This window comes from Pongo abelii, chromosome 6, assembly GCF_028885655.2.
Source record: "Pongo abelii isolate AG06213 chromosome 6, NHGRI_mPonAbe1-v2.0_pri, whole genome shotgun sequence".
Taxonomy (NCBI): domain Eukaryota; kingdom Metazoa; phylum Chordata; class Mammalia; order Primates; family Hominidae; genus Pongo; species Pongo abelii.
The window spans coordinates 50,564,257-50,585,952 of NC_071991.2; the positions used below are offsets into that span (position 1 = coordinate 50,564,257).

Sequence of the window (21,696 nt, forward strand, 5' to 3'; positions counted from 1 at the left end):
TCAGCCCATCTGCAAAGCCTGAGAATGTTTGCTGGAAAGGGGCAAGTGTGTGTGTGTATGCAAACACATGCACACACCCAAACACATGCATGTAGACACATATCAACATGTGCAGCTTCACGGATGGTGTAGGTGTAGGCCAGGGTAGGCCTTACAAAATCTTCTTCAAATATCTAAAAGTGCATTTTTTTTTCTGGCTTATTTCTCTATAAAACAGTCTCTACATTTCAGCTACACTTCAAGATTCATTTCACTTTTGCCTTATGTTATTGGCTTTCAGAAGGAAGCATCCCAAATAAAAAGCAATGCTGCATTTTCATCATAATTGATTCAACCCATAGGTTTGTCAGCTTTGTCAAAAAACTTATGTATCTTTTTTGTTTTTTTTTTTTTTGAGGTGGAGTCTCACTGTGTCTCCCAGGCTAGAGTCCAGTGGCATGATCTTGGCTCACTGCAAGCTCCGCCTCCCGGGTTCACACCATTCTCCTGCCTCAGCCTCCTGAGTAGCTGGGACTACAGGTACCCACCACCACGCCTGGCTAATTTTTTGTATTTTTATTAGAGATGAGGTTTCACCATGTTAGCCAGGATGGTCTCGATCTCCTGACCTCGTGATCCACCTGCCTTAGCCTCCCAAAGTGCTGGGATTACAGGTGTGAGCCACTGCGCCCAGCCAAAACTTATGTATCTTTTAACCCCAGTGTCTACACCAGAGCCTGGCCCTAGACGGTACCTAAAACAAGAAGGTGTTCCTACCAACATCATGTTTTTTTTTTGCATTAGAACTTTCTGTCTTGCAGACTTCTAGTATTATTATATTATTACTACTTGTCTCACATATTAAACCTGTGTTTGTTGCATGCCTGTGCTGAGATGTTTCTCTGTATATCTTTCATTCCTCAACATGAAGTGGCAAAATTGAAATTGTTTTCCTCAGGGGGATTAAATAACTTGTCCAGGTCATGCAGCTTGTGAGTAGCAGAGTCAGGATCTTCCTAACTCCAGAGACAGCAGTGCACCACAATCACCTTAAAAAACTAAATTGTTGGATTCACGAGAGTGAGCACTTGAAGGGGCCTAAAGAACATCCAACGTCTTTTACTTTCAGATAAGAGTGCTGAGGGCAAAACATATTAAGTGATCTACTCCATGAGGTCCCACAAATACTTTTGGGGCAAGCCTGGGTCCCTCACCTGTACTTGTAACAAATTGTTATTGATCCTCTGCAGAGGACAAGGAGCTCTGCCGAATACTGTGGCACACAGAATATGTCTAAGTTGGAGCCCCTGCTCTCAGGCATTCATTTCCTGCAGAAAAATAAAGAACATCAATGAAATGCTTTCCCCAATCAGAATGCCTCGGGAGTGGGAGAAAGGAGGGAAAAGTTATGGAAAGTCTTCCTGCTACATATTTATTTTCAGTTAAGTCTGACCCACAGGAGAAAGCAGATCATCGAGGACTTTGTGTGAGCTACGATTCAGAAATCATTGCTGCCTCCCATCAAGCAGGGCACAGGCTCACCTGGCCTCTCTTCTGCCATCAAGTCACTGTTGGAAGAGCTTTGTAGTCTTCAGTTTACAGTAGGATAAGAGATTCCTAAAGGCTGTCCTAGAAGTGGGCCAAACTTTCAACTCTACCCATTGATGAAGGGGGAAGGGAGTTAGGAGGACTGGGTGACAAGCAGATACTTTGGAAGTTCTCTCTTGAAAGGAGGTGGTTTCACTTGATCAAATTTAATTCTGGAAGTAGCTCAAGTAAGATGGTTATGCAAAAAAAATTTTGGGGGGATTAAGTCAAACTTTTATAAATAGGAATGTGCCTGATATCTTGATTTAAGCCACAAATAAATTTCTGGCACACACTGCAATTGAATGACTGTCCAGATAATGACCAGGCTGCCTACTTGTATGCAGAATCATATTCCAGATAAGATGTAGTGGGTTACCATCTTACTTAAATCTTCAGGCAGTTCCCATGCCCTTGGAATAATGTTCAACCACCTTGTGAAGACTGATGAGTCTGTGGACAAACTTCCCCCACTCCTCATGCCCCTACCCAGGATCTGTCCTACTGGTTTGACAGATGTCAAAAAAATATGCAACTATAAGTCAGGAGTGGAGCATTGGTGACAGCTTTAAAAACATTCCTTTGCTACTTTCAATATATAATTTACACTGTATGATTGATGAGCTTTTCATTTTTAAGAAGATGTTTATAACTTTAGAGCAAGTCAGTGTTGCTAGAGAAAACACAAATCTGAAAGATTTTTAAATATCAATTTTTATAAACACATGAAAAATCCTGAGTTGTTCTGTTTGATACTAGATGCTAGCCAGTGTATGCTACCCAATGATCCTGTTCTACAGAGACACTGGGCAAACATCCCTGAACCAAAGACTAGCTAGAGGCTCACTAACCCCACTTCCTCTATCTGGGCATGTGGAAGACTGTATTTCCCATCAGTCCCACAATTAAGTTGTATCCAGGTGAATGGATCCCATCAGTGGAAAGTAGGAGGAAGCCAGGTACACAACGTGCAAATGGCACCCTAAAGCCTTAGCGTGATCCTGTCTTCTCCATCTCTGCCTTTTACTACAACTTCGGAAAACTGAAGGACCCTGAACTCCTAAATTATCACAAGTAGCTACTCAACCCTCCAGAGAGAGTGATAGGCACAAAAGGAAATCTTTATGGTGTCTGGAAAGTATGGTTACAGGAATATAGTCTAGCCCACCCTAACGAAAGCATCATCCTCACTTTCCCTGCCAGACATGACAGAGCAATGCTGGACTGTGGCTGCTGTGGCACATGCAATAATGCAACGCCCAGCTCTCCTCCTGCAGGACGGAGGCTCTCATTCCCCCAGCTCTCAGGAGTGTTGCCTGCCAAGGGCTCATAGCTGAGTCCCTCTCCAGGAATTGCCCTCAGCCAAAGAAAACTTCCTCTTCCAAGGTTATGACCCCTCTCCAAGATCACCTTCATCTTATCATTGCCCTTTTAGGGCTTGCAAAAGCCTAGATTCCTTGCCTCAATTTGACATTCCTTTGCAGGGCTTCTCCTGTTCCAGAGCTGCCATGTGGTTTGCTGAGGCCTCTTTGGCAACTGCTTTGCAGTTTAACTTTTCCTTCTGTCCAATCTTGCTTCCTAGTTGTGTTCCCTCACAGGGTAAATCCTGTATTGACTATACCCCAACAAGTTTCCTGCATGAAAATGTGTTTCAGGGTCTTCGCAGGGAACCTGAACAGTGACACCTCTTATTCCCACAAGATATTAGGCTCTCTCTTGCTTGAGAATAACCTATGCAAGACGTTCTGCTTTGGACAATTTTGCGCTCCCATCCCTGCTGAGCCAACCTGCATTAGTCGTTGACATCAAACATAGTCCAAATATTTTCTCCTCCATCTCTGCTGCTCTTTGACAAGCTTCCTGCTCCAGGCAGTTCTTCACTCTCCCTGTACCTCCTCCACTGTGGCATTTCTCCAAGCTATTGCAGTCGTGGGCATGGCTGCTGCCTGGTGGACAGTGAGCTCAAGGAGCAGGTCTGAGACTTCTGTGTAGCCACAGGGGTTATCTCAGTGCCTTCCAGGCCTGCTCCTCAGAGCTGTAGAGAAACCGTCACTCCAGGGCTCACCATGAGTGGAGGGATTTGGGGAAGCCCACCATGGCACCATAACTTCTTTAGCTATTAGTTTGGATTTGTTCTTTCTGTCTTGAGAGATTTGGAAAAGATAAGAGGTATTTGGCCTTGTTTTCTATAGTATTTTTACTTTCACCAGCCTCTGGCCAATTTAGCAGGACTCTACATCTGAGTTGCTGGAGGGCAGCTTTTCTTCCTAGTCTTTAAGGAAATCTAAACTCACTGAGGCTATCCCATGAAGAAGGAGGAGAGAGAGGTGAGTGCCTTGGAGAGAGTCCCAGTACATAGAAGAGAATGGAAGCCAGGGGTTTCCCCAAATACTGGGGCCTATGTTCCTTCCCTGGCAGGCTGATGAGGAGTGGGCTGGCTGTGGTCCCTACAGAGGACTAAAGTCCAGACTGTGCACTCTTGAGAGTGAGGAGAATGTGTATCAATACAGGTTGATATTTTATGTCCTAGTAGCCCAGCATCTTAGAAGCTCAAAGTCAGATTGTATTTATTCTGAAGAGAGTCTTATGACATTTCTTGTACGAGAGGGTTTGTGGTTAGAATTCACCCTGAGTATACAGATAGTCAAACTGGTTTAGAGTGAATTTCTCTGAGAGTAAGAATATTATTTTAACCACATGACTTTCTCTCTCTCTTTGTATCCTAGCTAGAGGCCTCTGAGATGAGTAACACTTTCTCAGAGGCTTAACAATCCTCCTCCACTCCCTTTGTTCTCCTAGCAAAACATTTTTATAATATAAAATACCCTTCCCACATCCGGCATATGATACTGACCTCAGGAGCATTCATCTGAATGTATGTCTCCAAGTTTATTTACAGCCTGACTTGTAAATAAAGCTAGGTGACTCATTCTCTCCTAGAAGCATGGAAGAATGTATGGGATTTAAGAGTGCTGGTGTGCAAATGCTGTTTTTGAATAAAGGAGACAAATAGATTTGCAGTCTTAACAAGAGTCACCTGTCCTGGGAAGCATGCATGGTATCTGGTACTTTAACCACCTACATAGTGATTTTCTGCATATGCAGGTCAGTGATACTGGAGAAAATAATAATAGCTGTGACTGTTTATGGGATAGGACTGCTTCAAATGAAGGAGATTCAATTAGCTAGAGATTGGAGCTAATTCTGTATTATAACAAGCCTATTTAATTGAGAAGTTTGCCCCTTCAAGCTCTAATGAGGTGTCCATAAATTCACCCAGACAATGCCATGATAATTGAAGGTATCATGAGGTAAATAAATTAGACTTCCCAAGATTCCATCAGCAAGAAGAGCTTTGACCTTCTCCTTCCCCGGGTGGGGTGACTTTGCTCTGTTCTCCCCTCGAGTCATTCTTCATCCTTCTCTGCCTTGCTCTGTGCTCCAAGAGGCTGAACTGTAAGGACCACATCATGGGTCTCCCTGTCCTTTAGGAGAAGACATCTGCACAGTAGGAGACACCAGTAGGAAATAGGGAGGCATGAAGGATTGGGGATTTATTTCCTTGGGTCTCGGTTGGGTCGCAGGTTGACAGTGGTATGCGCCTCTCCGGAAGGCTGCGGGTCCTGTCTGGGGATTGTCTTCCCTCCTCACCTACAGCCACAGCTCTTTCTAACCACTCCACCCCCTTGCCTGGACAGCTCTCAGGGCAGCAATGACTCCTCAGTGTTAACAGCTGCAGGTCCTCACCATGCCTTATTGGTATTCTCTAACCCTACTCACACGTTTATGAGTAGCTTCCTCCTTAAACCCTCCTCCATTACCCCTATCTTGCTGCGCAAGCATCATGATGATATATTATCTTTAGCTCCCCATGCCTGCCAAAGGTAGGGGGCAGCAATATGGTAGGCACAGTAGTCTTCCTTAGAAAACCTTGGCTTTATATCACATCATCACATCACACCATATATTACATTACAATATCCTATTTATATTTCTTATATTAACAAACCTCAATCTTCTAACCGCATTTGTCCGTCTTTATTTTTCAAGGGCTTATATGTGCTCCCAAACTCATTTTTGACTATGAAATACAGATGTTTCTTTGAAAATTAATGGGTCCAAGAATACTGTCTTGTTCTGACAATATTCCAGGCCAATATTCCTCACCCAGTATTAGCTGATGCTGTTGCTCACCAAGCTTGTTTCACCACTATGTAATTCTCCTGCCTCAAACGTCTTTTCTACTTATCTCTACATCTTCATAGTCTACTCTTTCTTGCACAGTTGATATCTTTTCTATTTATTCATCTGTCTAGCATATTTTGAGTGCCTGCTAAAGTGTCTGCTAAATGATAGGCCCCTCAATAAAAGAGGCATACAAGAACCTTCCCTACAATTTCATTCTTCTCTTCAGTGCCCCCAAATCTCCGTGCTTGTCCTGCAATGATCACAATCTACTTTACTCTGTGAGAGTTGTATCCATGCCTGTCCTTGCCACCAGATTCTGTGCTTTCTGAGGATAGAAAATACAGCTTGATCTTTGCCTTCTCCTCTTAAGAATCACATACATTCAAGAACATAGAATGCACTCAGTTCATTAACCTCCTCTCAGCCAGCAAATGCCCTGAGTGTCTGATCTGATGTGGAAGACTGCTTTGAAAGGCTGAAATCTTTTGTCAGATATTTCAGAGTTGACAAAACATAGGTTCTGACCAAACTAAGCAATTTAGGCATAAAACAATATTATTAACTCCAGAAAGGGGATTTCAGAACAGAGAAGTTGCCCAGTCAGAGCTGTCCCGGTCACAAAATAAGTTCAGCTCCACAACGTTTTCAGCCCTGATTCTACCCAAAGCCTCAAATAACTAGCCAGGATAGCTTTCATCAGTCTGAAAAATTTACATAACTTCTGATAAAGTCTAGCCCAAACATTCCTCTCACACTGTGCTGACTCATACACCCAAAATATGTCTGACCAGTGAGGTGGAAATAAATGATTCTTATTGGCTTTTAACTATCATTCTCCCCATCTCTGTTTTCCTCAGTCCTAGGGGCAGATTCTAATTTGGTACAGAAAAAAAAAAAAGTACTCCTGCCAATTCCCATCCTGGAACGACTGAAGAAAAGAAAATGCATGTGATTATTTTAAAGGTACATGTATTTATTTTAAAGTGTCCTTCACAACCTCCACCCCGCTCCACACCCACCATCACCCTCATCACCATAGAATTGTTTTAACCTAATTGCATCTTGGAATTATGCAAGTGCCTCATGTAAATAAAAGCAATGAGATTAAATACCCTGCAAAAATGAGATTAAGAATAACACCCATTTTTCAGAGACTTTCAGGAGAAAGTCCTTTCTGCTTTTCTATCAGGAATAGATGTGAATTGACGAAACAACTTCTTTGATATAACTTATGTTAGAAATATTGCAAAAGGTATAATTTATCTAGTTTTCATTTCTAAACTGGATTTGAGAAATGTTACAGCCAATGTATACACCCTACTTACAAGAGTGTAGGTGTCCGAGAGACACAGAAATTGTGTTCAACCCTCATTTCTGGTTTCATTTCATGTTCATGCCCCTCTTGGCATTCTCCTTTTCTTCTGCTTTTATCTTGTCTTGGCATATTTTCTGTATCTTTGATGGCTTCCTAAATACTTTACAAAAAAGGGAAGGGCATACCAAAATTTTAATAATTTTTCCTTTTGAACCCTTATCTGTCTACCTCACAACAGATAAGTCAGATCATTCAAAGTTAACAGTAATTACCCTCAAAGTGAGGGCCAAGAAACAGGAGCACATATTCTGCATTCTCATATGCAGAGGCCAGATGGAGAAGGGGAGAATCCATCTGTAAACATTCGTCACACTGCTTCACCGCCCACTTCCTCCCTCCAAAATGATATTGCCTCTATTTTCTCCAAAGCCTGATTGGTGGCCAGAGAGAATTGATGTTCTTGACCTAATCTTTATAGGAATTAAGGGTGAAAACACAGGTGCACACATTAATCTCTATATTAAGGGATATCTGGAAGGCTCTTAGATACTGACATTGATTCATGCTTTTGCAGTAATTCATAATTGAAAAATGGAATACGTTGATTCTGTCTTGACACCTTACCATTTAAACTGTGCTATACTTCTTCCTTATATCTTAAGAGAATAATGTGGAAAACATAACATAAAATGCTGAAGATGGAAATTACCTTTGAATTCATCTATTCTAAGTACAAACGTGTATGCGCATGTATTTTTTAAAAATTCGGTTACAAAATTAGCTTATACTTGGTATAAGAATATCATATTGGCCTGGAGTGTAAGAAGTAGAATGAGTCCTCTCACTCTCAGTCATATTTCCCAGAATAAGCACCATTAATAGGAGCGTTCATTCATTCATTAATGCATGCATTTATTCAAAAAAATGTCTATTGAGCAACAATTATATGCTAGGCTCTGAATTAAGACAGGGAGAAAAAAATAAATACATTGATATAGAAAATAATATTAGTTGATGAGAGAGAGAGTGACAAGCAAGGTCATTTTAGATAGTGTGTGACTGCATGGGAAAGGGAGCGGCAAATGCAGAGCCCTTCAGGCAGGGGTACGCTGGGTATGTTCTAGCAACATCGAAGAGGCCTCTGTATCTATGATGCTGTGAGGAAGAGGGGGAGTGCACAACACGAGATTACAAATGTCAACAGTAGGCAGATTTTATAGGTCATTGAAGCATTGTGCGGAGCTTCATTTGCTTTCTAAGTGCAAGGAGAAGAAATGAGTGGTTTTAAATGAGAGTGTGGCAACTTTAATAGCGAAAAGCTTTTATGTGGAAAGACATGATCTAGGAAGATGCCTGAAGATTAGTTTATAAGGAGGCACCATTCAAAGGGCAGAATTGCCGTATATAAACATAGATGACCGTTTTGTAGTATCTATGCTTATAGCTGTTTCCTGTTGCATTAAATCCTATAATAGTCTTAAAATCCTATAATAGTCTTAATAGCAACAACAAATAACAAAGCTGGACTAGCCAACTCAGCAAGATCTATCTGACATCTTGCCAATACCTGAGATCACATGCAGAGCATCCAAATGAGGCAAAGGGATGCACGTGCTTGCACCACTAGAACAGCCTATGCCTTTTCTTTATGAAGTTACTAATATCTCTGTATATATTTTTATGATATTTTTATTTTGAAATAGTTTAAGATTCACAAGAAGTTTCAAAAATAGTACAGAATTTCCATGTGCCCTTCACCCAGTTTCCCTCAATGATAATATTTTGCATAATCATGGTACACATCAAAACCAGGACATCAGCATTAATATAATACTATTAACTGAAGTACAGACATTATTTGGATTTCTTCAGGTTTTACAGGTTCTCTTTAAAAACTATTTGTTGACCAGGCACAGCGGCTCACGCTTGCAATTCCAGCACTTTGGGAGACTTGGGGGGGCAGATCACCCAAGGTCAGGAGTTTGAGACCAGCCTGGCCAAAATAGCAAAATCCTGTCTCTACTAAAAGTACAAAAATTAGCCAGGAGTGGTGGCGGACACCTGTAATCCCAGCTACTCAGGAGGCTGAGGCAGGATAATCGCTTGAACCCAGGAGATGGAATTTGCAGTGAGCCAAGATCACGCCACTGCACTTAAGCCTGGGCCATAAAGGGAGACCCAGTCTCAAAAATAAATTTAAAAAAAATTGATTAATTAATTAAAAATTTTTATTTATATTTGGAGAGTGTATAATAATATGAAATTGCCTCCTACATATAGATGCAAGTAACCACCACCATAACTGGGATGAAAAACTGTCTCATCACCACAAAGAGACTCCCTCCAAATATCTCTTAACTGTACTTTTGTTTGGTCACAAGTAAGCTTTTGTTTTATGAACACACCAAGGCTGGACATGAAAAATACTTTAATTTGTGCTTCTTTTTTTTTTTTGAAACTGAGTCTTGCTTTTGTCGCCCAGGCTGGAATGCAGTGGGGCCATCTTTCTCACTGCAAACTCCGTCTCCCAGGTTCAAACGATTCTCCTGCCTCAGCCTCCTGAGTAGCTGGGATTAGAGGCACCTGCTACCATGCCTGGCTAATTTTTGTACTTTTAGTAGAGATGGGTTTTGCCATGTTGGCCAGGCTGGTCTCCAACTGTTGACCTCATGTGATCTGCCCGCCTCAGCCTCCCAAAGTGCTGGGATTACAGGCGTGAACCACTGACCCTGGCTTGTGCTTCTTTATTTAACATTCAGTTTATTAAAATCTGTAAATCTACTTAACACAATGTTTCCAAACATTCAAACATCACAAATATTTATTTCTACATTTCATGAAATATCTTAAATATTCAAAACTTGATTTAAATGTAATTAACAAAATTCTCTAAACCATCTCAGTACAATCAAGAGTTTAATTTATCAACCCCTTTTAATTGTTCAATCACCTTCAAAACAGAGTATCAGCATGGTTTCAAAATTTGTTTCTACACTTTTTACTTACCCTGATAGATAAGTAACAATACTGTGCTTTCTCACACAAACCTGTTAGGATGATAGGTTCTGACCTAATTAACTGATCCCTGGTCATGGCATGAGACTTGCTTGTGTCTTCCAGGGTCTCTCAAATCTAGATAGATCCTCAAAACACCCTCTTTTTCCAATAAAACCTCTCTTATAAATGGACTTTTCAAGCTCATGTCTTCAAACAAAACAAAGACAAAATTTTAGATTGTTTTTTTCTCCCTGGCCTGAATTGCAAAGCTCATTTTCCTCTCAAATTTATTCACAATTTTGATATAGTTTGTTAGCATTTTTGGAAACATGGGTATGCTTTAATCACATATTATTAGAAGGCTTATCTAGGGTCTTTCAATTCAGGAGATGAGAATCCAGTCCAAGGAGTCTGCTTTCTCCCTCTGCTTGTCTGTCATATTGATACACTCTTTGGAACAACCTGGTTATTCCCTGTCCTTCTGATTCTTAATAAAATCTCTTCTTTTCCCAGAAATATCTTGCTTGCTCACAATTCCTTAATCTACCCATTCTTGCCTACATAGGTAAAGAAAAATTCAATATATACTTCATAGGAACAACACTCATTCATCTATATCAACTATCCCATAGGCATTGTAATTAACAAGAACAGTCACATATGATTATATTTTAATTTTTGTTTTATACCTATCATCCAGTGCATTTTATTAAATTTCATTTGTTTTTAGGCTTTTTGATGGAATTGCTACAACTTGGTGCATGCCTGCTCCTAAAAGAAATACTCAGGGATTTTCTCATAGAATCCTCACATTCTGGCAAAAACAAGATGTTCTACTCCCAGGTTGACTTTTTCAAGCCCCAAGATGTTGAGTCAGCCATTCTCCAAGGATCTCGATTTCCTTTTAATGGAAAATAACATTAAACACCAAATATAAGCCTCAGGCTGTCCCACACGTGTATTGGGGACAAGATGAAACCTGCTTCCAGGCTACTTTGGCAGCAGAACTGAAAAAGGCCTTTTTTTCCAGATATGTGATTTCTCATCTACAGGGTTGCACAGCCCTCTTTATTGTTCACGTAAAAATGACACCCTTGGATCTGAACAATACACACCAAGAAAATTGTGTGCAACAGTTCTGCAAACTGATATTTCTAATTAAAAAATAAAAAGTAAAAAAATTTCTAATGTATTTCTCATTAACCAAGATACGTACATTTTAAACTCTCATTCAGACAGATATTGCAACATGTTTGCTTATTATTTGCTTTTGTGCGTCACGCAAAGCCTTCCAATTTGCTGTTAGTTGGCATTTGATGTATCTATTTCCAGACTTCTTATATACATATACAAATTTGGACACATGCAGATAGTGTTGTAGTTTTGATACTTGTTTTTTTAAAAATAGAATTCTACTCTATAAATTGTTCTGCAAATTATTATATCTGACTAGTATAATTTTCTGCAATGATGAAAATGTTCTATACCTGTGACTATGGAGCCCTTAAAAACATGGCTAATATGAACAAGGAACTAAAGTTTTCATTTTATTTTATTTCAATTAACCTAACTTCGATGCATTCGTAGAAGTTACATGCAGCTAGTTGTTAATGTATTAGACAGCTCAGTTCTAAAGGACAATATAGATTACCTTCATGACCTGTGACAGGAAAAGATTTCTTAAGTAAAATACAAAAAGCATGGAGTAAATGAGAAAATATTTGTATTATATTAAAGCTAAGATGAGACAAGATGCCTCACATCTGTATTTCCAGCACTTTTGGAGACTAAGGCAGCAGGATTGTTTGAGCCCAGGAGTTCAAGTCCAACCTGGGCAACATAGAAAGACCCTATCTCTTCAAAAAATTTAAAAAAAAAATAGCCAGGCATGGTAGCACATGCCTATAGTCCCAGCTACTGGGGAAGCTGAGGCAGGAGGATCATTTGAGCCTAGGAGGTTGAGGCTGAAGTGAGCCAAGATCACAGCACTGCACTAGAGCCAGAGTGACAGAGTGAAAGCCTCAAAGAAAAAAAAAAACCAAGAATTTTATGTAGAGACACCATTAAAAGCATTAAAAGAGTAGAAAAAGAACCACAGAATGGGAGAAGATATTTGCAACACTGTTAAGACAAAGGGCTTGTATACAGAATATCTGATGAGCTCTGATAACTCAATAAGAAAAACAGACAATCCAAAATGAACAAGGTGTAATAAGCCCTCACTTAATGTCTTTGATAGGATCATGGAAGCTGTGACTTTAAACAAAAAATAAAATATAACAAAACCAATTTTACCATAGGTGAATTGATATAAGTAAGAGTTCAGTTCCTGGCATATTACTGATCACAAAAAATCACCAAACTTCTAAAAAAAGACCAAAATACATTTAATATTAAACATTGAAATAAATGTGAGCTACACATACATTTAAGAAAGATTAATAAAAACAAGATAACTTCATTCACTTTTTCCAGTTCAGAGTCTCAGGTGCTGGAGCCTCTGCAGGGGCTAAGGGTGCAAGGTGGAAATACACCCTGGACAGAACACCATCCCATCGCAGGGCACACTCACACCCACACCCACATTCACTCGGACTGGGACACTTTAGACCGCCAATTCATCTAACGTGCACATCTTTGAGATGTGGGGGGAAACTGGAGGACATGGAGAAAATGCATGCAGACATGGGGAGAACATGTCAACTCCACATGGACAGTGACCCCAGCTGGGAATTGACTTTTTTTTCTCTTAAGGTTATTATAAAACAATGTTATTTGAGGACTTGCCGTATTTGTACAAGCCCTTGTCTATAAAACTAACTCAGATGGTTAATACACATTTGAAAAGGTGCTGAATTTCATTAGTCATAAGGAAAATGAAAACTAAAGCTCTACACATTCCAAAACGGCTAAAGTTAAGAAGAGCAATATTATCGAGTGTTGATAATATTGTGGAGCACCTTGAATGCTTATGCATTGCTGGTAGGAATGTAAATTAGTACAACAACTTTGGGAAACAGTCTGGTATTATCTAATAAAGTTGAACATAGTCATTCCCTATGAGTAAGCACTTCCAGTCCTAGGTATAAACTGGATAGAATTGCTTTGTATAGAGACACAAAGACATATACAAGAATGTCCACAGCATCCTTACACATAATGGCCAAAAAACTGAAAACACCTCAAATGTTAGGACTAGAATGGTAAATTGTGTATATTCACAGAGTGATATTTTAATCAACAATAAATACATTAGAATTGCAATTACATGTGATGGCAAAAGTAAGTCTCACAAACATAATATTGAGCAAAACGAGGCACATATAAAAGAATAAGCCTGCTTATATAAAACTCAAAGATGGGTAGAACTGAACTATGGTATTAGAAATTAGAATACTAGTTACCTCAAAAAGTGCCAGAAAGTGGGCTTTTATGATGCTGGCTATTTATTTCCTGGCTTTATGGTAGTTACACAAATGCTTGCTTGATGATACTTTATGAAGAAGGACATTTCAGTTTTAAATACTATTCATTATGTGTGTTATTCTTCAATAAAAAGTATTTTTAGAAAGAGATATTAAAATTTGAACCCCAGAGAAAAATTTGAGAGTGACCATTTCCTAAAGGAAATGTTCTTACTCTTCAAAACATTTAATATTGGCATAAACAAATAAACAAATACAATCTCATTATAGTTTGCATTTTATGTTATTAATAATTTTACTAGATATTTGCTTTCCACATCTGTGAAATGCTTATTTATAGCCTTTTCTCATATTTTTATGGAATATTCATCATTTGCACAATGATTTATAAGAATAAAATTGTATATTCTGTTCAATTGTAAAATTGTTGTATAGTAAGTATTTTGCCCATTTATCTGTCAAACAGGTTGCAAATATTTCCCCCAGTCTGGCATTGAATTTTGTTTGTAGTGTGATTTTGCCATGCCAAAGAGTTTGTTTTTATTTTTTCTGTAGTCAATTTCATTATATCATTTAGTTTATGGTTTCTGAGGTTTTAATTGCTTATAATAGCATTCCCACCCCTAGATTATAGAAAATATTTCCCTGTTTTCCTCTAGTATTTAAATAGTTTAATTAAAAAAATAGAAATATTTTATGCATCAGAAGTTTATTTTTGTTTATGATGGGATACTAAGTCTACATTTTTCCTTATGTCCGTCTGCATGCCAATTGTCCAAGCAACATTTATTGCATGCATGACTCATGTTGTCTCCACCAATTTGATTCTCATTTAGATATATGTGTATATTTACATATGTAAATATACACATATATATGTATAGATATATATTAGATTCCCTTAGGTACTTGAGTTTGTGTCAGGATGCTCTGTTATGTTACCTAATTTATTTACCTAATCTTGTACCTATGCCATGATGATTTAATTACTCTGGCTAATCAGGCTACAGCCCAGGCACTGAAATATAAAATAGCAGGTTTTGCTTAATGTTTTGACTTCATCACTCACATGTCTGGCTTATAGGTGCTATTCCATGTGCTTCTGTCCCCCCATGGCATCTCACCCTGCAGAGTCTCTGCCCGTGGACTCTCTTTTCAGAAGAGTAGTCAGAAGTCTTAATGTCTTACGTGGTATAAGGCTTCTAAGCACAGAAAAGTATGTGGTGTTAGGTCTTTTTAAGGTATAACCTTGGGATTGCCACCACAGTACTTCTGCTAACAAATCTTCTGCTTTGTTAGGAAGTCACAGGTTAGTCAGATTCAATATGGAAATGACTACACATGGGCATTATACCAGGAGGAGTGTCCATTGAGTGCTACCTTTGCAGACTAGCTACCCCAGTGGGTATCCTTCTCTTAGTCTTATCTATAATAGAAATGTCTTAAGTCCTTCATTACTATTTGTTACTGATTTCTAGATTTTATCAAGATAAAAAGGGATCTACAATCCACAGAGGTTTGTTTTCTTTTATCAGAATGGTAGCTAAATAGTATCAAATACAATTTGAAATTTATAAAGGCAATCATTTGGTTTTCTCCTTTAAAATATTTATGCAATAAACTCTATTAACAGAATTCCTAACCTTGAATCCTTCTTCTGTGCCTAAAATAAACCCTCCATGGTCGAGATGCATTATTCCTTAATACCCTGTTAGATTCTATTTGTTAGTATTTTGTTGAAGAATTTTCCAATTATATACATGAGACTGACTATAATTTACTTTCGTGGCACATTTTGTAAGTCCTTCACTTTGTAAATAAGTCATATGAGATCAGAGAGGTGAAATGAGTGTCTCAAGTTAGCAACAGAACTTATACAGACAGCCCCTGACTTAAGATGGTTCTACTTATGATGTTTTTGAGTTTATCATGGTGCAAAAGTAATACACATTCAGTAGAAACAGTACTTCAAATTTTGAATTTTGATCTTTTCCTGGGCTAGTGATGCAGCTGTCTTAAGCCATAGTTCCCAGTCAGTCACGCAATCATAAGACCAAACAACAGATATTTTACAATGTATAAAATGTGTTTTTGGGCCGGGCGTGATGGCTCACGCCTGTAATCCCAGCACTTTGGAGACCATCCTGGGCAACATGGTGAAGCCCTGTCTCTACTAAAAAAAAAACACACAAAAAAATTAGCTGGGTGGAGCGGCACGCGCCTGTAGTCCCAGCTACCCCGGAGGCTGAGGCAGGAGAATTGCTTGAACCCGGGAGGTGGAGGTTGCAGTGAGCTGAGATCGCGCCACTGCACTCCAGCCTGGCAACAGAGTGAGACTCTGTCTAAAAAAAACCAAAAATGCAATTTTGACTTACCGTATTTTCAACTTATGATGCCTTTATTACAGCATAGCCCCATCGTAATTCAAGAAGCATCTGTACTAGAAATAATGCCTTCTGTGGATTGAAGTGAACAATAATTTATTGTATATTTCAAAATAGCTAGAAGAGAACATATGAAATGGTCCCAACACAAAAAAAAAAGATAAATGTTTGAGTCGATGGGTATCCTAATTACCCTGACTTGATTGTTAGAAATTGTATACATGTATACATATGTAACAAACCTGCACGTTGTGCACATGTATCCTAAAACTTAAAGTATAATAATAAAAAAAAAGAAATTGTATACATGTATCAAAATATCACATGTACTCCATAAATATGTACAATTATTATGAATGAATAAAAATGAATAAATACATAAATAACACCCTCTGAGTCCAATTCAATTAGTTTCCTACTACATGATGCTGCCAGTTTCTCAAAATATTTAGGGTTACCTATTTGTTTGTTTTGATTTTAGGACAATTTCAAAATCTTTTAGAATTACAGAACTCAAGAAAATGTTCAGTGTAGTTCAGTTAATATTTACTAACTGTAAGTTATTCAAATGGTGTTTAAATCTAATCCATCTTCTGTCAGATCTGTGTATCAACACATATTATTAGTAGCAACAGGTTATTTCCCCTGGTTATTAATCCAGAGGGATTCTCAAGACTTTGAGACCCTGTAGACCACATGCAGTTAGAGTACAGAGCCCTAGACTGGTCTCACCTGAGTTTTCTTGGGGTGGAGTCTGCTGTCATGTGGCATATATCATAATCTTCCCCCCATCTGCACACATGCATGTAAGTTGTATGCAAGGCCACCTAGAGATGTAACTTCATATATGCCTCACAACAATGCTTACTTACATCTGTGCCTGGAGTTACTCCAGAGCAAGTTGAAGTTCCAAAGCCATTCTGTCACTTTGGCAGTATTGCTGGGGCCCATGTATTGCATGGCATAAACCTTTTGAAAATGATTATCCTTCTTACTCTCCAAAGGTAGTGAAAGATTCCAGGCTATCTGTACCATACTTCAGGGTGTGTTGCCATCTTCTCCTCCTCATTCACGTATCACCAGTGGTCCTCATATCAGGCAACCCCTAAGGGCCCACCCCATTAGCGTATCAGGTATTTGGGGGCCATCCATGAACCTTAACTTTGGCTCAGAATGGGGCCTCTACTATGTATGTTGTTTTGTGTGTGTATATTTTCTTCAGAGATTTAGGAGCAAGGAGAGAAAAATAATCTGTGTAACTAAATCTATACAAACTCAACAGAGAGCATAAAATCAAGGGCTTAACCATCTTCAAATACTCATAAGAATAACTCCATATGTAAAGTATATAAGTAGGCAACTATCTGGTGATTTTGCTCAATAGATCAAATTACAATTTGTAAGATTTAGACTAAAACTCATGCTTTAAAAAACAGCTCAGATATTTTGAAATCAGTTAAGAGACCATGAAGGTATGTGCATTTAGGCTTGTGTGAAGAAACTAACCTAAACTAAATAAAACACCAGCAATAACAGCAACAAAACATTTTCAAGAAATCTATAGGATTTGGCTTCAAGCCTTTTGAGTAAGATTTTCATTTAAAGCCAAAGTCCTCTGCAATGAATGCAATAAAATCAGTGATTACTTGGGCTAAACATTTGATGCAATTTTGTCTCCAAGTGTTTCAAAATATCAAAAATATTTTTGCCGTCTTAAAATATCAAAAGAGAACTAGGTTCCTTTAAGACTCTATTAGAATTAGTACAATTTAGAAAAGAATTGCTTGGCAAAAAACTGTGAAGGCAGGTTAGCTTATTCAGTACTTGAAAAGATTAAAAAGCAGCACTACTTGGAGAAGTGTGGTTCTGGCCCCCAAATAAAATTATAAATCCCTGGAGTTGTATGGAGAGACTTTATGTAGACCAAACCAAACAACACAATTAACTTAATATATGATAAAGCAAGCTTTTCAACATAAGTCTATACTTGAAGAGAAAGGATTATTTAATAAGTAATCTTAGAACAATTCAATGACAGTTTTGAGAAGAAAAACACATTCACACCTTTTCCAACAGACATAAATAAAGCCCATGCATTAGCACAAGCTGTTCCATCCACCAAGGAGGCCTCCTCTTGCCTGTCTGCCTCCCACGCATCCTCCACCATCTTCCAACACCTTCTGTGTGGTTCCTTCCTAATTTCCTTTCAAAAACATAGATGCATCTTATTCTCTACCCTCAATTCATGTAGCTAACTGTCCTATGGCAAATACAGTATTGCATTGGAATTATTTGCAGCCTCCTAAATAGAGGTTTTATTTCAGTTCTTTTAACTTTTGCAACTCTAGTATCTAAGTCAGCATTGGCCACAAAATAGGCATTGGAAAAGTCTTTGATGAATAAACGGCACCAAAATATACAGGATAATATGCACCAATTAAAATTCCAAGCATGATTCAACAAAAGGTTTGTAAGGAATAACTTTATAAGAATAGATTGCAAAAGCACATGTACAATCAGATTACAGCTATAAAAGAAGTCTAGTTCCATAGACTCAAAAATAAAACTATAGAAATATATGTTTGTATTAGGGCAATTAAAATATTCTCCATTGTTTCATTCATTATCTTTCCAAATATGTTTTTCTAACCACAAATGTTAGCCATGGCCTCAACATAACTATAACAGGTTGTTAGAATGAGACTCTTTCTATAACCGGTTTCAATTGAAGCACCAATACAATACATATCAGATTACAAAAATGAGGGAAAGATGAACCTGTTCACCACTTCTCAATGCAGAATTGATAGAGTTAATGAAAATCCCTCAATTTTTGGAGACTTCAGTAAGATCAAAGGTACAAAAGAATCAGAGGGAAGCTTTGAGGAAGAGGTTTAGTAAAAGACATTTACATGTGTGTATATATATAATTTTATTTTGAAAAACCTGTTGTCTTGCTGTTTTCCCATCTTCCTCTTTGGGAGAATATCTAGGGCTGTCAGAGGGCAAAAGTGGGCCACCTGCCCGAAGACCTCCAAGGCAGTGGGTAGCTTCCAAAGTGTCCACTCAGAAAGAGTTGACATGCTGTTCCCTGACATTGGGAGACACGGAAGACTGGGGCCTGACTCACAAGAAAGAAAAGGGAAAGCAACTATGGGCTGTAGACTCAGCCTGCTCCAGAAATGTTGAGAAAAAGAATAGGCTTAAAAAATTATGTATTGAGATTTGGCTGGTCTCCCAGAGTTTGCATGGGGCAACAGATGAGCTTTCCCATGGTGAGGAGGCTGTGGTGGGAAGCTGTGGTGGGGCTGTCTAGAGTTCCTCCCAATCTGGCCAGGTGAAGGGGTAAGGAGATCCCTACAGGGAAAAGATTTTAGGAAGTGCACAACATCAGGTGACCAAAGGCTGAGAAAGGAGTCTCCTTGGCCACTCAAATTAAATATGTTTCCCCTTGGATCAAGGAAACTGCAAGAGGGAGGGTTCCAGCAGGAAGCCTTCAAGAGGTCCTCCTGAGGACTTTATGGAAGACACAGTCCACTTTACCAACTGCGGGGGCCCACAATGCACAAAGCTTCTTATTATTTTTCTCCCATCTGCCTTCCCCACTGGGACCTTGCTTGGAATAATCAACAAGTGATAGAGAAAGTCAACAGGACCTTGCTCCCTGTTCTGAGAAGTGGATCCCAATTGGCAGAGGGAAAAAGGTGTTATCCTGAAGTTAATTGTGTCATTTTGATGATCACAAGGAGTTGGACATCATAAACTCTGAATTGAGAGCATTTGTTTCTTAAGGAAATGTTGCACTGTTTCCTAACAGTGAGGGGAAAATCATGAACCTGCAGAAAGAAATATTCCCATAGGTGGCCGGGCAGGGTGGCTCACGCCTATAATCCTAGCACTTTGGGAGGCCGAGGCTGGCGGATCACGAGGTGAGGAGATCAAGATCATCCTGGCTAACATGGTGAAACCCCGTCTCTACTAAAAATACAAAAAATTAGCCAGGTGTGGTGGTGGGCACCTGTAATCCCAGCTACTCAGGAGGCTAAAGCATGAGAATGGCGTGAACCCGGGAGGCGGTGCTTGCAGAGAGCTGAGATGGCGCCACTGCACTCCAGCCTGGGTGACAGAGTGAGACTCTGTCTCAAAAAAAAAAAAAGAAAGATTCTCATAGGCAAAAGACTACCACCTCTGAATAAAGATAAAAATAAAACTATGTTTTGATTCCAGTCCACACATTGATGTTTTTCGGTATGTCAACTGCATAAGGAAAACCTGTCACTCACCTTCCTTAGTGCCCAACAAGTCATAAAAGGAAGCTATCCAGGTAAGAAAGTCTGTTAAGGTTTGTTTTAAATGTATTTAAACCCACACGTACCACCCAACACTACAATATTTTATTTGCCTTGGATGAGAAAGCTCAGATCACTGAATGGAAGGTAGAGAAGCAAACTCATAGGTCATTGTGTCTCACCCCCTCATTTTACAAATAAGGAAATTCATGACAAAGAGAGTTGAAAAAACATACCCTCAACACCTTTGCTGGTTAATAGCAAAATGACTTCTGACACTGTCTTCACACTTCCTTTTCTGATCAGCTCCAGCATTTCCACAGCCTGCTGGAGCTACACCCCCAGTCTGAAAGAATCCTGAAAATAGAAAAGAAGTGGGCAGTTTTCCTAACAATGCTAATCAGAAGTTACAGTCTTCTATAAATGAGTGTCAGAGAGGTTCTCACAAAGCAAGCTTCCAGGGAATGTAGGAAGTTAATTACCTTCCTCTATAATTCATTAGTCATCGTCCTTGTAACCTGAGGCTGTTTGAAATACAACTTGTATTTTGTAGCAAAGATTAAGAAGACTTGAGGCGTTAATATTACCAAGAGAGTCTCTTTTATCTAGTTTATTATCTTTTCCTTTGACAGGCTTAAACAACTTTTAAAATCTATCCTGTGTTTAGTTAAAAAAAAACAAAAACAGCTAAGATTATAGAGAAAGAATGTTTTGATTAGAATGAATAATTACCTAATATGTCTCCTTCAAATGAACATGAAAATGAGTTTACATATTAAGTAGGATAAAATTGAGTAGGCTTTCAAAAACAAGTTGAAGAAAGGATTGTCTGTCTCAAAATAACTCCCTCGGTGGCCGTGGCTGCACCATTAAATGAATTGCTTTGGGGTAAAGCATTATGACCCCCAAAGCATTCCAGGAAAATGCAAATCTATTACCTGGAAAGGTGACATCACCATTTCCCAGTGTCTTTCAAGGAGAGCAGGGGCACCCAGGACACAGACTTTTGACTGGTGTTGGGTTGGGAGGTGAAGAAAAATATTCTGGTTAGAGCGAATTGCCTCAGAAGGACAGACTAATAAAGTACCCAGAGTAGCAGAAGGGGAAGAAGGAAGGCAGAAAGTTGAGGGTGAGAAGGAGAGTGTCAACAATTTGACATTTCCTCAGGCCCAGGAGAAGCAAATGTTTTTGGTCTCTTTCCTTCTCTAAGCTTCTTCTAAGCCCTCACTGAATTCTAAGGAAAATTCATATGCAAAAGATACATATATGATTGTATATGTAGTTTTTGCTGAGCCAGTCATTTGGGCAACAGATATTTACTGTTTGCTATACACTAGGCAGTGCTGAGTGTTGAGACATAGTAGAAGTAAGGTTCCTGCCCTTAAGGAACTTACAGCCTAAGGAAGACATGGACAAGTAAGCAGGCATTGACACTACCTAGAACTGTCCTTGACCCCAACAGTGTGAGATTTTGCATGTGCCTATCTGCCTGTCTACCTGCTCCACAGCTTAAGAATATGAAATAAACTTCT

At 39.0% G+C, this 21,696-nt stretch overlaps 1 long non-coding RNA gene across 1 annotated transcript in view; it reads left to right on the plus strand.

The window, feature by feature from the left end:
* Positions 1–15,126, plus strand: part of LOC112134320 (uncharacterized) — a 427,542-nt gene extending 412,416 nt beyond the window's left edge. Inside the window, exon 5 of the long non-coding RNA XR_002915759.2 lies at positions 10,797–15,126. This is a non-coding gene — a long non-coding RNA (uncharacterized LOC112134320). The remainder of the gene's footprint in view (positions 1–10,796) is intronic.
* Positions 15,127–21,696: the final 6,570 nt, after the last annotated feature.